Source organism: Lissotriton vulgaris, unplaced genomic scaffold (genome assembly GCF_964263255.1).
Source record: "Lissotriton vulgaris unplaced genomic scaffold, aLisVul1.2 SCAFFOLD_6993, whole genome shotgun sequence".
In the NCBI taxonomy this organism is placed as follows: Eukaryota; Metazoa; Chordata; class Amphibia; order Caudata; family Salamandridae; genus Lissotriton; species Lissotriton vulgaris.
The window spans coordinates 1-12,440 of record NW_028247937.1 but is presented as its reverse complement, the minus strand read 5'-3'; positions in this window follow the sequence as shown (position 1 = coordinate 12,440).

The following is a 12,440-nucleotide window of genomic DNA, read 5'->3' as shown; positions in this document are numbered from 1 at the left end:
GGAGCATTACCCCCTCCTGTGCTGCAACACCTTCCTTTCTGCCACTGACTGGCATCTCTTTCACAGCTCATCAGCAGCTGAAAGAGTTGATTGCCTTTTTAAATGGTTAGATCTGCCAGGCGCTTATGGGCATCATCTTTTGTCTTTCAGTAAGAAGTGCCTGGATCTTCATTGGCAGGCGGGCCTCACAGCTATGTCTGTAGCCGAGTCCCCCGTCGCCGTGATGCTCTGCTTCAGAAAGGCAGAGACTAGGGGCAGAGCAACCAATTAATCACGGAGGTGAGGGGGGCGAAAGTGACACATTCTCAGGTCTTTCACACTTCCTTTCCCACATGTGCGCGGCGCCCCTGGCTCCTGATAACGGCGCACCAGGGCGCCGCGGCGCACAGTTTGGGAACCACAGGTATAGCCCCAGACCCACAGTCCACAGACACAAATCTGGTGCAGCCCTGACTGGAACACGTACGTAATCCACCAATCCCATCTCGAGTCACCAAGGTTAAGAAAAATAACTAACAGTTTGAAAATGATTTAAGATTACACTAACTCCATGCCTTGCCCCACGAGCCAATCTAACAAAACATATCTTGTAAACAAGAAGATACCTGGTTTTAGAAATTAGCAGATGCAGACTGCAGAAGTAGATGCAGTTACTTTGCACAGCTGGAGATGCAGTGACGCAGACGCGGGTCCTAATGCAAGCCAGGTAAATGCCCCCGCCTCCCGGTGTGGTAGTAACTGGGACGCAATGGGCCTAGAAGATGAAAATTCTACCGCTCTCAAAGCTTTTGGGCCATCCTTCCATCCTAAAGCTACAAGCCTTTTTGTGGGAAGGGATGAGGCTGGAGTGTCCCTCCATCTTGGAAATCCCAGTCTCAGCCTCCAAAAGTTACCATCCCTGCTCTGCATCCCACTCCCTCCCCACTCCCAAAAATCATGACTTGAACCTCGATCGGTCTTGCCTTCCATGGAAGACTGCGTATTTTTAAGGAGGAATGGAAAACCTTAATATCGGATTAATAAATTTAAATATAGGAAGACTGAGTAGACTGTTTTTAATCAGCTCCTCTTCCAGACAAACCCCAGAAGCTACAGCTTTAATGGAGGGAACATAAAGCATATTGAAAAACAAGGTCATTTAAGTCTATCCTTCCAGAAGGGGAAAACATTATACTCTTGTTTTTGGTTTAGAAGGTATCAAGTGAATACAAACCGATTTTGGACTTACTAGAGGTGTAATGTTGCACCCCCCATGCGGCACACAAAATGATGACCCTGCAGGTAATTCTTCAGGTCATGAGGACTGGACATTTTTTTTGCATCTGTGGGCCCCTTGAAATCGCATCTGCATGCACAATTCACAGATTCTCGAGGAAGGAACTTAGATTTTGTGAGGAAGTCAAATCTTTGCGCTAGCAACATTTCCAAGGGTCAACTCTTCACGAAAAAGTTTTAGCTCCATTGGTAAGTGTTAGCAAAAGAAATTCAGGTTTTCCCATATTTCAACAACTGGTTCATTTATTCTTCTTCTGTCTTAAAGGCGCTGTGCTGCTGAAACCTAAAGTGTGGTGCCCGGAGAGAGGCGTGAGGGGGCCGCATGGCGCACTGAATGTAGGCAAGGCACGCCGTGCATACAGTAAGAGAAACTCAATAAAGAAAATAGTGCTTACAACACTAAATAACATGTACACTGTAACAACTGAAGTAAAGGGCCAGCCTCCATGGGAGGTCAATTGATTTCAGGCTGAAAATGAATGATTATCAGTAAAATAAAGTGCCACAAAAATGCTGCTAAATTTCCATATTTGTGCCGCTAAATTTCCATATTTGTGCCGCTAAATTTGCCAATCCATGCCGCAATATCCTGGGGGGTCTGATTGCTGTTCTGCTCGTGCTTTCACATTGTATGTGTGCCGATTCTCTGTTGGGTGTTCGTGCTGGCATATTGCAGGAGCGCTTTAATTTTATTTTTAATTTGAGGTCCGCTTTGGTTGCTGTGAGGATCCTTGCCTGCTTGCTGACACGCATTCGCCCCGTGTTGTCGTTTGTTTTTGCCGCCATCTTGTGACTGTGCCTCCCGGCCCGTAGCTCCGCCCCGCTCCCACCTCCCAGCTGACCCTCCCTCGCCCCTCCCCCTTCACCATCCACATTTGACAGATGCAAATGCGCGCAGCGGTCGCGCCCCATGCGCGCCGAAGGTGCGCCAAAGGTAAGCCCGTCTACGCCCGTCCGTGCCTGGACCGCGCCCAGTGCCAGACCCCCTGGTCCCCGCCGTACCCAGCCCTCTAGAGTCACATATGATGCCGCAACTCTCCTCGCCCTCAACCCCGGACGCGCACCACAATGCTGCGAAGCCACCCCAGGACGTACCCACGGCCCATTCACCTGCCTCTCCTGCAAGTTCAACTGCTTCAGGACCCTCACCAAACCCACTTCCTCCATACACAGCTCCGACTCTAACCGCCTGAAGTGCATCCTGCTTAACACCCGCTCGGTCCACAGACACGCAACGGAACTCTGGGACCTACTCGACACTGCGTCACCGGACATCGCCTTACTTACAGAAACATGGATGAACACATCATCAGCACCCGACATCGCCATAGCCATACCGGACGCTTACAAGATTACCCGTAAAGACCGCACCAATCAAACAGGAGGAGGCATCGCCATCATCCATAAGAACACCATCAAAATCACGACCAGCTCAGATGATAATCTAATCTTACAACCGCCGAACTTCTCCACTTTCAGATCCACACCGACCCTAGGACCACACTTAGAGGCACCCTCATCTACAGGCCTCCAGGCACCCGCACTCAATTCAGCGATGACATCACAGACTTCGTCAGCCCACATGCCCTCGCCTCCAAGAAATACATTCTTTTAGGAGACTTCCACTACCACCTTGAAAACAAACACGACAACAACACCACCACCCTTCTGGACAACCTGGCCAATCTCGGACTCAAACAACTTGTTGACACCCCCACCCATGTAGCCGGACACACGCTCGACCCTATCTTCACCTCCAGCAAGCACATCTCCTTCGATCGCACCACAGCCCTCCACTGGACAGACCACAGTTGTGTTCACTTCAGCTACAAAACCACCCTGACCCACAACCGCCCACAACCTATTCCTCGGAGAAACTGGAACAAAATCACCTCCGACCAACTCCTCACATCACTCAACCAAAACCCTCCCACCCTCTCATTGGATCCAAACCAAGCGGCCACCAACCTCAAGCAATGGATCACCCACAGTGCCGACGAATTAGCACCCCTGAAAATGCACCAGATCAAATCAGCCAGCAAAAAGGCTCCCTGGTTCAATAATGACCTCAAAAAATCCAAGAAGCTATGCCGCACCCTGGAGAAAACATGGAGAAAAAACCCAACCACCGACAACATGTCCACCCTCAAGGCAGCCACCCGCAAACACCACCAACTGATTCGATCCGCCAAGAAATCAGCATTCAAGGATCGTCTCGACAACAACACTCACAACAGCAAGGAACTTTTCAACATCGTCAAAGAATTCACCAACCCCACCGCAGCATCTAACGACATCACTCCCTCCCAAGACCTCTGCGATGCGTTATCCTCCTTCTTCTACAACAAAATTGCCGACATCCACAACAGCTTCGAGAACACTCCCAGCGTTCAACCCTCCCCACCCCCCTCAGATCCTACTCTGCCAACTAACAACCTTAGCGCCTGGAACCCAATCACCACTGAAGACACCATCCGCCTCATGAACTCAATCCACTCTGGCTCGCGAACCGACCCCTGCCCCCACCACATCTTCAACAAAGCGGACTCCATCATCGCACCCCATCTCCGTGATGTCATCAACTGCTCGTTCAACTCTGCCACCTTTCCTGAAAGCTGGAAACACGCCGAACTCAGCGCCCTTCTGAAGAAACCCACAGCAGACCCCTCTGAACTTAAAAACTACCGACCCATATCCCTCCTCCCATTCCCGGCCAAAGTCATCGAGAAAGCCGTCAACAGCCAGCTCGCCGCCTTCCTTGAATCCAACAACTCCCTTGATCCATCTTAATCCGGGTTTCGAGCCAAACACAGCACCGAAACCGCCCTCATTGCAGCGACAGACGACATCCGAACACTACTGGACAACGGAGAAACAGTGGCCCTCATTCTACTCGACCTCTCCGCCGCTTTCGACACAGTCTGCCACAGCACCCTTATACAACGCCTCAGCAACATCGGAATACAAGGAAAAGCCTTGGAATGGATCACCTCATTCCTCGCTGGGAGAACTCAAAGAGTCCGATTTCCCCCATTCAACTCTGAGGCCACTGAAGTCATCTGTGGCGTACCACAAGGATCTTCACTCAGTCCCACCCTCTTCAACGTTTACATGAGTCCACTTGCCTCCATCGCGCGTCAACACAACCTTAACATCATCTCTTACGCCGACGACACCCAGTTAATCCTTTCCCTCACCAAAGATCCTAACACCGTCAAAACCAATCTTCACGAAGGCATGAAAGAAGTAACTGAATGGATGAAACACAGCCGCCTAAAACTCAACTCAGACAAAACGGAGGTGCTCATCCTAGGATCTTCCCCCTCTGCTTGGGACGACTCTTGGTGGCCGTCCGCTCTGGGCACAGCACCCACACCCACAGACCATGCACGTAACCTTGGCTTCATCCTAGACTCCTCTCTCTCGATGTCCAGACAAGTCAACGCAGTCTCATCCTCCTGCTTCAACGTACTTCGCATTCTCAAAAAGATCTTCCATTGGATCCCCCTCGAGACAAGAAAGACTGTCATCCACGCACTGGTCACGAGTCGACTGGATTACGGTAACACACTATACGCCGGAATCACAGCAAAATTACAGAAAAAACTCCAACGCATCCAAAACGCATCAGCGAGACTCATATTAGACATCCCTCGTCAAGATCACATCACCGGACACCTAGAAGACCTCCACTGGCTTCCCATCAACAAAAGAATTACATTCCGCCTCCTCACCCACGCACACAAGGCCCTCTACAATCAAGGACCCGAGTGCCTCAACACTCGACTGTCCTTCTACAAACCCACCCGCCAACTAAGATCGTCCAATCAAACCCTCGCCGCTGTCCCGCGCATACGAAAATCCACCATGGGTGGCAGATCCTTCTCCTTCCTTGCTCCCGAGACCTGGAACTCACTCCCCACTCACCTCCGCCTTACTCAAAACCACATCTCCTTCAGAAAAGATCTTAAAACCTGGCTATTCGACAAATAATGAACCCCTTCCCCAAGCGCCTTGAGACCCTCTGGGTGAGCAGTGCGCTATACAAGTGCCCGAACTTGAACTTGAACTTATAAATAGTAAAAATCCACCTCTTATTGATAGTCGCTCTAGATCAGCCACCAGAATGACACATACTCTAGTTCAAAGTAATAATGTTGAAAGATTGGACCTTCCACCTGCAGCAGCCCATATACCCTGATTTTGGCCAACGTACCACCACCAAACGAAGGTGACAGGGAAAATTGGGCTACACTGAGAAATAAATCGCTCCACTATTTAGGCTTAAAGACTGGCCTGACACAGGCAATGTTCAACGCTTTTAAGATGGTCAGACGTGTAAGTTGGGTCGGACATAGTAAAAAGATTTTTAAAGGAGATTGCATAGTTTTATCCCTAGGTTCCTCGGCCCTAGTACAAGAAATTCTGACCCGGTGTAGCTCTAGTAGACTTTTACCAGAAGGGATAAACGTGCTGCCCCTGGGTTTTTTCTACCAGCCAAAATTGCCCGCTAATCATAATGTAGCCCTGATGGGTAGTCATTATAATTCTTATAAAAATGACATGAGGTATAATTTACATGTCTCAAACCGGTTTGACCCGTTGTATTCATTGGAGGAAGTGGATTGACAAATGATGAACATTGCTGTCTGAATACCTGTTAATAGTGAAGGTTTTGTAGCTCCTCATGGTGATGGTATCGGGGCATCTGCAGTAGATACTATGGAAACAAACGATATGGTACAACCTGAGATCCCAGTGGCAGCTGTAACTCCCTCGCCCCCCAAAGGTAGTGAGAAAGCTTCCAACTACCCAAGTATATCTAAAACTGGAGATATTTTAACAATAGGACCTGAAGTACTGGGATATAATGCCCTAGTAAGCAAGCAAGTAGGATTTCATTCTGTAATAGTAGTAAGCAAGGACAGAAGTGCGAGTGCCTGCCATTACAGATTATAGGAAGGGCAAAAATGGGGAGGGGAGAGTAAGGGCCATAGGGTCCCAAAACAATCATGTCGGGGGACGGGTGAGAATAGTTTATTGGAACATCTCTGGGCTCCAATCCAAGGTTGACAATCCAGTTTGGATTGATTTTATTAAGGATTTTGATATCCTATGTTTACAGGAGACCTGATTGATGGAAGAAATACATCTTGATGGTTTTAAAACCTACCACATCCCAGCATGTCGTTCTACTCATGGGAGACATAAAGGGGGGATTTGTATGTATATTTCTAATTTGCTGGGGGTGTTGCAAATACAAATGTTAACCAGTTATTGTCAAATTGTTGTTGTTGATATTTCATCCTTGGTGGAGATGGTTGTTGTCAACTTTTAAAATAACATGGATAGGGGTATTGTCTGTGATGTATTGTCCGGGCTTAATGAGGAAATTAAGAGGCTACGTGTTACACCGGGGAAGGACTCGATCTTAATATGGGGTGGGGATTTTAATATCAATGTATGTACACAGCCCTCGTGCGGCTTTGGGGAACTGGATGAAGAGGATATAAGTCAAATGCCACACTTTATACATTCAACAGTGGGAGAAAGTTTAAATGAAGTCATGGCAACGCATGATCTTGGATTTGCCAACGGGTTATGTGGTCCATCTATTGATTTTAGTCCCACTTTTGTAGGTCATGGCCATAGCACATTGATTGTTTTTATTATTTTTCCTAATCGATATGCAACATGGCTGGGGGAGTTTATTACCCATCCAATTGGGATTAGTGATCACCTGCCTCAAAGTGTTAATATTTTATTTCCTGACAAAGGCATTGGTTCAGTGGTTCAGAACGTAGCCTGGACCCAAGGTTGTGTGCTGGGTCAACAGAATGGTTACTCAATTTGTTGGGCTAAGAGTGATCCTGAGACCATGAGTTCTAAGATAATGAAACAGGCAAAAATCCCAATAATTAAGTGCTTACAGGACGACATTTCCTCCTGCGAGCTATTGAGTGCCTTTTCCCAAATAACTGGGATAATTCAAAATATTTTAAAACGTCCATGCAGGAACCAAAATCTTTTAAAAAATGGTTGGTTCGATTCGCATTGTACAAAAACATACTCATTATTAAAAGCCGCCCTACATAAACCAGTAACGGATTATGAGGAAATTCGGGGGCTTAGGAAGACCTATAGCTCAGCAAGAAACAAGCACAAGAAAGACATCAAGGATCAGGCCTGGACACATTTGTACGAAGCATCCCTACGGAGGGATTGCTCACTATTTTGGGAGGCAGTGAAGGCCCCTTTTTTCTCGAATGGTGGGGGAGCAAGGATCGAGGTGGCAATAAGTGAAGACACCTGGGTCCATTTTTTCTCCTCTACCCCAGACAGGACCCCGATCGACCTATATAAGTTTAAGAACGAGTTATTGTCCCCATTATTGACACGAGTACTGAATGCTAGCTGTGAAAGGGGTTTAATTGAATCTTGGTCAGAGTCTATAATTATTGCTATTTTTAAAAAAAGCGATCGGGAAAACCGGCATGCTACAGACCTAGCTCCCTGCTCGACTCCCTTCTGAAAGTCACAGGTAGAGTCATATTGAATAGACTACAACAATGGGCAGAAGATAACAAGATCCTAAGCCGGTTCAATATCAATTCAGGGAGGGGAGGGGTACTTTAGAATAGGTCTTACATTTTATTATAACAACAAAAAGAATCAACAAAACCCCGCCAATATCTTATACTAAGGTCCTACAAGCGGATCCTTGGATGCAACAGCCGGTGACGAGTAGTATCAGAGGCAATTACACATAGAACCTTTTTTTCTTTTTTCTTTATTTATTAACCATTTTATCAAAAGTCTTTTCTAATTTCAAGATCAATCATAGAGGATAAATGACACTACAGATATTAAAATATATACATATTCAATGAGAATAACAGTCCCACAAACACCGCACACACCAGAGCTCAATTCACAGTCATATCGTTTCCGCTATCTATCATTCAAACATTCTTTCACACATCCATACATCCATACATCACAATCCCAATGGTACATCAATGCAATCAAGATGGACAATATTACATTAGCAAAAGTGAAAAAGTGGGGCACGGAAGGGATGGAAAAGATCATCTGATGCAGAGGAAATCCTGCAGCCAACAGGAACCACGCCGACGCGCGTTTCGGTGTAAGGCCCTAATCAGGCCGCACCTTCATCAGGGCAATATGGCAGTTTCCACCCACAATGTCAGAGGGACAGTATACCTTACAGCCAGTTTCTCCGAATAAGGAGAAACTGCACTGACATTAGAGATTTTCTAGCTCAATCAGATATCCTGAAAAAAAAAATCAGACATCGAGGATATCCCGCCAAACTCATCAAGGACTCGTTCAAACGAGCTAGATATTCCAACCAGGAATGCATGTTCCAACCAAAAGAAAAAGAAACCTTAGACCAATTGGTATGCATTACACGACATTCCAACTTGGATCACAAGGTCAGACAAATCATCAGCTTCAGCTGGCACCTCCTTAATCTGGAAGAGGACAGAACCATCCTACGTAGGCCCATCTTTGCCTTTAAAAGAAAAAAGAACCTTAAAAACCATCTTGTGAGAGGCAAGATGCAGGACCCCCCCACCAGCCAACAAACGGCCATTACCAATCTGAACCCCATCTTTGGAAACCATCGATGCGACACTTGCCAGGCATGTCCCCATGCGATGGTCGGCGATACTGTCACCACCATTGATCGTACCATCTCTGTGGCACGGAACAAGCGACTGACCAACTGCCGCACCAGCAATGTAATCTATGTGATTCTATGCCCGTGCAATCTACCGTATGTGGGAGAAACACAGCGAGAATGTCGCTTGAGAGTTGGAGAGCACAAGTCCAACATTAGAAATAAGAAAGTCTCTGCCCCCATCGTGTCCCACTGGCTAGAGCACAAACATACTGAGAACGAATTGAGATGGTTCATACTTGAAAAAATCCAGGCCAAACCTGGAGTGGACCCCACCACCCTCCGTAAAAAGAGAGAGGTCTTTTGGATCTTCTTTTTGAATTCAGTCAAAAAAAGCCTCAATGAGGAATGTCCCTGGCCTAATGCCATCGTATAATTGTGTCTCACCAGTGAATGTCATGACCCAAGCCTTTGTGCATCGTTATGTGATACCATTTTCCATCTTATGATCTCTAAACCTTACGGGACCCAGTCGATTGAGGTGACTCCTAGACTAACTGCTTTGCGACTGGCTTGCTAACTCACACTGACTTGAACAGACATGAGTATACATGTTCCCCTTTTCAAACTACCGGCTTGTTCTTATTAAATATCTTCTAGACGTACGGGCCCGTATGATCGGGCAGGCTGGGAGGATTGTGTATTGACACTTTGCCAGGCTATCTGATTTTAACCTTATCTAGACCTCGGGATATGAATGAAGGGTTTTAGGCTTACGTGCCCCTCCTGAACCTATACACATAACTCTAACTCAGGAGTTGTGTCTTTTCATTCTTCTCTATTCAACGTATTTCAGCTACCCTAAGAATAGAATCGTTACCATCATTTGTAGGTATTGGCTGAATGCAATAGGGATAAACTCTGTTCCAAGATGGCCGCCATCTCTGAACCTTAGCCACCTCTGGACAGTCCGTTTTTTATGGTTTGCTCGAAATCTCGGAAGTTAATTGATGGGCGTTTTTTTCAATTAACCGTGGACTTAAAAACAACTTGGGGAAAATTGTCGTTCCCTGGCGTCCCTGAAAAGAGAGGTGCCGAAGCCTGTATCAGAATCGGCATTGACCGCGCTGCTTTTATCTTATCCCGGTAAGCGAGCCTGCACTCCATCGATGACGCTCAACTTTAGCCAGATTATCTGCCTTTTTGGCTTTAAAACCCCTATCTGGGGCCCTAAGCGCTATGTTCTATTGCATTAAACAAAGTATCACCTTGCCCTTAGATTACCCAAAATTTATTCGGAGAAGTGCTGTCCTTACGTGCTAAACGGCTCGGAAGCGTCAACACGTGATGTACTCCTGACACCAGCCGCCTTCAAGGTAAAAAACACGCCATGTATGTTTCCCCCACCGTAAACATCGATATGTATTTAACATTTGTAACCCTAGTCCTCGGTCTGAAATAGTATATGATTTAGGATCCCGTCCTTTGACTAACCCGGATAGACCTTAAGCCCGCTTTTCTTGGCAGGAATGCACATTATCGGTGTACGTTTTCGAGCATGACGCGCGCTGCCCAAATGTCCACGGTAGTGCTCGCTCTGAATTGGACGCCACATTCTACTAAAGGAATTTGGTTTGAGTCCTGGCGTGCGAGCTAGGGAATGGATCCCTCCATATAACACCAGCGATCTTTGAAGTAGTGAACATTAGGGTGAAATGTAATTTCTATTGTCTCTTCCCCAGGTCCAGCCCATGGCGTAACGTTGTTGACACTTTGAAAATTATCGGCGGGTGCCTTTTTGTAAACCCTCGAGACTGATTCAGGTACCGGCCTCATCTAAGATCATTTATAGGTATATTCTCATCTCAGTATGGCTGCGTCAACCCTTTCTGAACCTCTCTCGTAGGAAGCTTAACCCCTTCCCTGCTCATGACGAGCTCAGCTCGTCATGCAGTACACAGGTCGTGTGCTCATGACATGCTGAGCTCGTCATGATCCATGGAATATAGGAACTTCCAGCACAGGAGCGGAATTGCTGTAGCTGTCAAGGTGTTAAAAGCTTTATCTTACCACTCCTTCTGTTTTTTCTATTTCTTTTTCCATATGCAGATGATGTGAGCTTGTGTAAAGAAAGTGTGGAAACTTTGCGCCACTGGCCGATTTAAAAAGCCTAAGTCCGGGACTGAGTGTTCTAGTTAATCCTATTCTCCCTGGTAGGTGGTGATAATAAATATGTGCTTTGGGTGAGTGGGACATTATTTTTCCTTGCCCTCTATGTCCTGTGAATTAACCCTCATAGACCCCACTCGAGTTTTAAATAAACGCCCCTCCCTCTGAGGAGCCTCCTTTAAGATAGGGAGCGTCCATGCCAGGGTAGTCTGCCTGCCTAAAAGTGAATGAATGAATGAACCTTGTGCTATAGGTTGTGATGTAATATATATGAGCGGATGTCTGGGTTACCTTTTCCCTAGCTGTTGTTTTTAAGGACTTTTCTTACTATTAACGGAAATAGTCTTTACTGGAGTGACTTTGGTAATCAGAGCCAAAACACATGTTGACAATTGATATAATGTAAAGTGGAAGATTATGTATATTGTTGCTGTTTTTTATACATGTACATATTTTTGTATTTTCAGTTGTTGTTGTCCCCTACCCCATGGTACCTCATCACACTGACGAAGGTGCGGCCTGATTAGGGCCTTACACCGAAACGCGCGTCGCGTGGTTCCTGTTGGCGGCAGGATTTCATCTGCATCAGATGATCTTTTCCATCCCTTCCCTACCTCCCACTTTTTTACTTTTGCTAATGTAATATTGTCCATCTTGATTGCACTTATCGGCATTGATGTACCATTGTGATTGTGATGTATGGATGTATGGATTTGTGAAAGAATGTTTGAATGATAGATAGCGGAAACAATGTGACTGTGAATTGAGCTCTGGTGTGTGCGGTGTTTGTGGGACTGTTATTCTCATTGAATATGTATATATTGTAATATATGTAATGTCATTTATCCTCTATGATTGATCTTGAAATTAGAAAAGACTTTTGATAAAATGGTTAATAAATAAAGAAAAAAGGAAAAAAGGTTCTATGTGTAATTGGCTCTGATACTACTTGTTGTCACCTGCTGTTGAATCCAAGGATCCGCTTGTAGGACCTTAGTATAAGATATTGGCAGGGTTTTGTTGATTCTTTTTGTTGCTTTACCCCTCTGACCTGCCTTCATCTTAAATCCCGACGGGGAACCCCCTTCTATTCTGTTCTTACATTTTATTATGTTACATGGAAAATATACTCAGGCCAAGCAAGGTAATTTATTTGCGGTGTTCGTTGACCTTACCACGGCTTTCGACTGCGTGGACCACAATAGACTATGGCAGATCTTAGCAGAATTAAAAGTAGAGCCACCCCTTATATTATTTCTGAGACAACTATATGCGGGGGCTTCTGCCAAGGTGAGGTTTAGATTAAATGGAGAATACACCAAGCCTTTCAATGTAAAAAAAGGCGTATGAC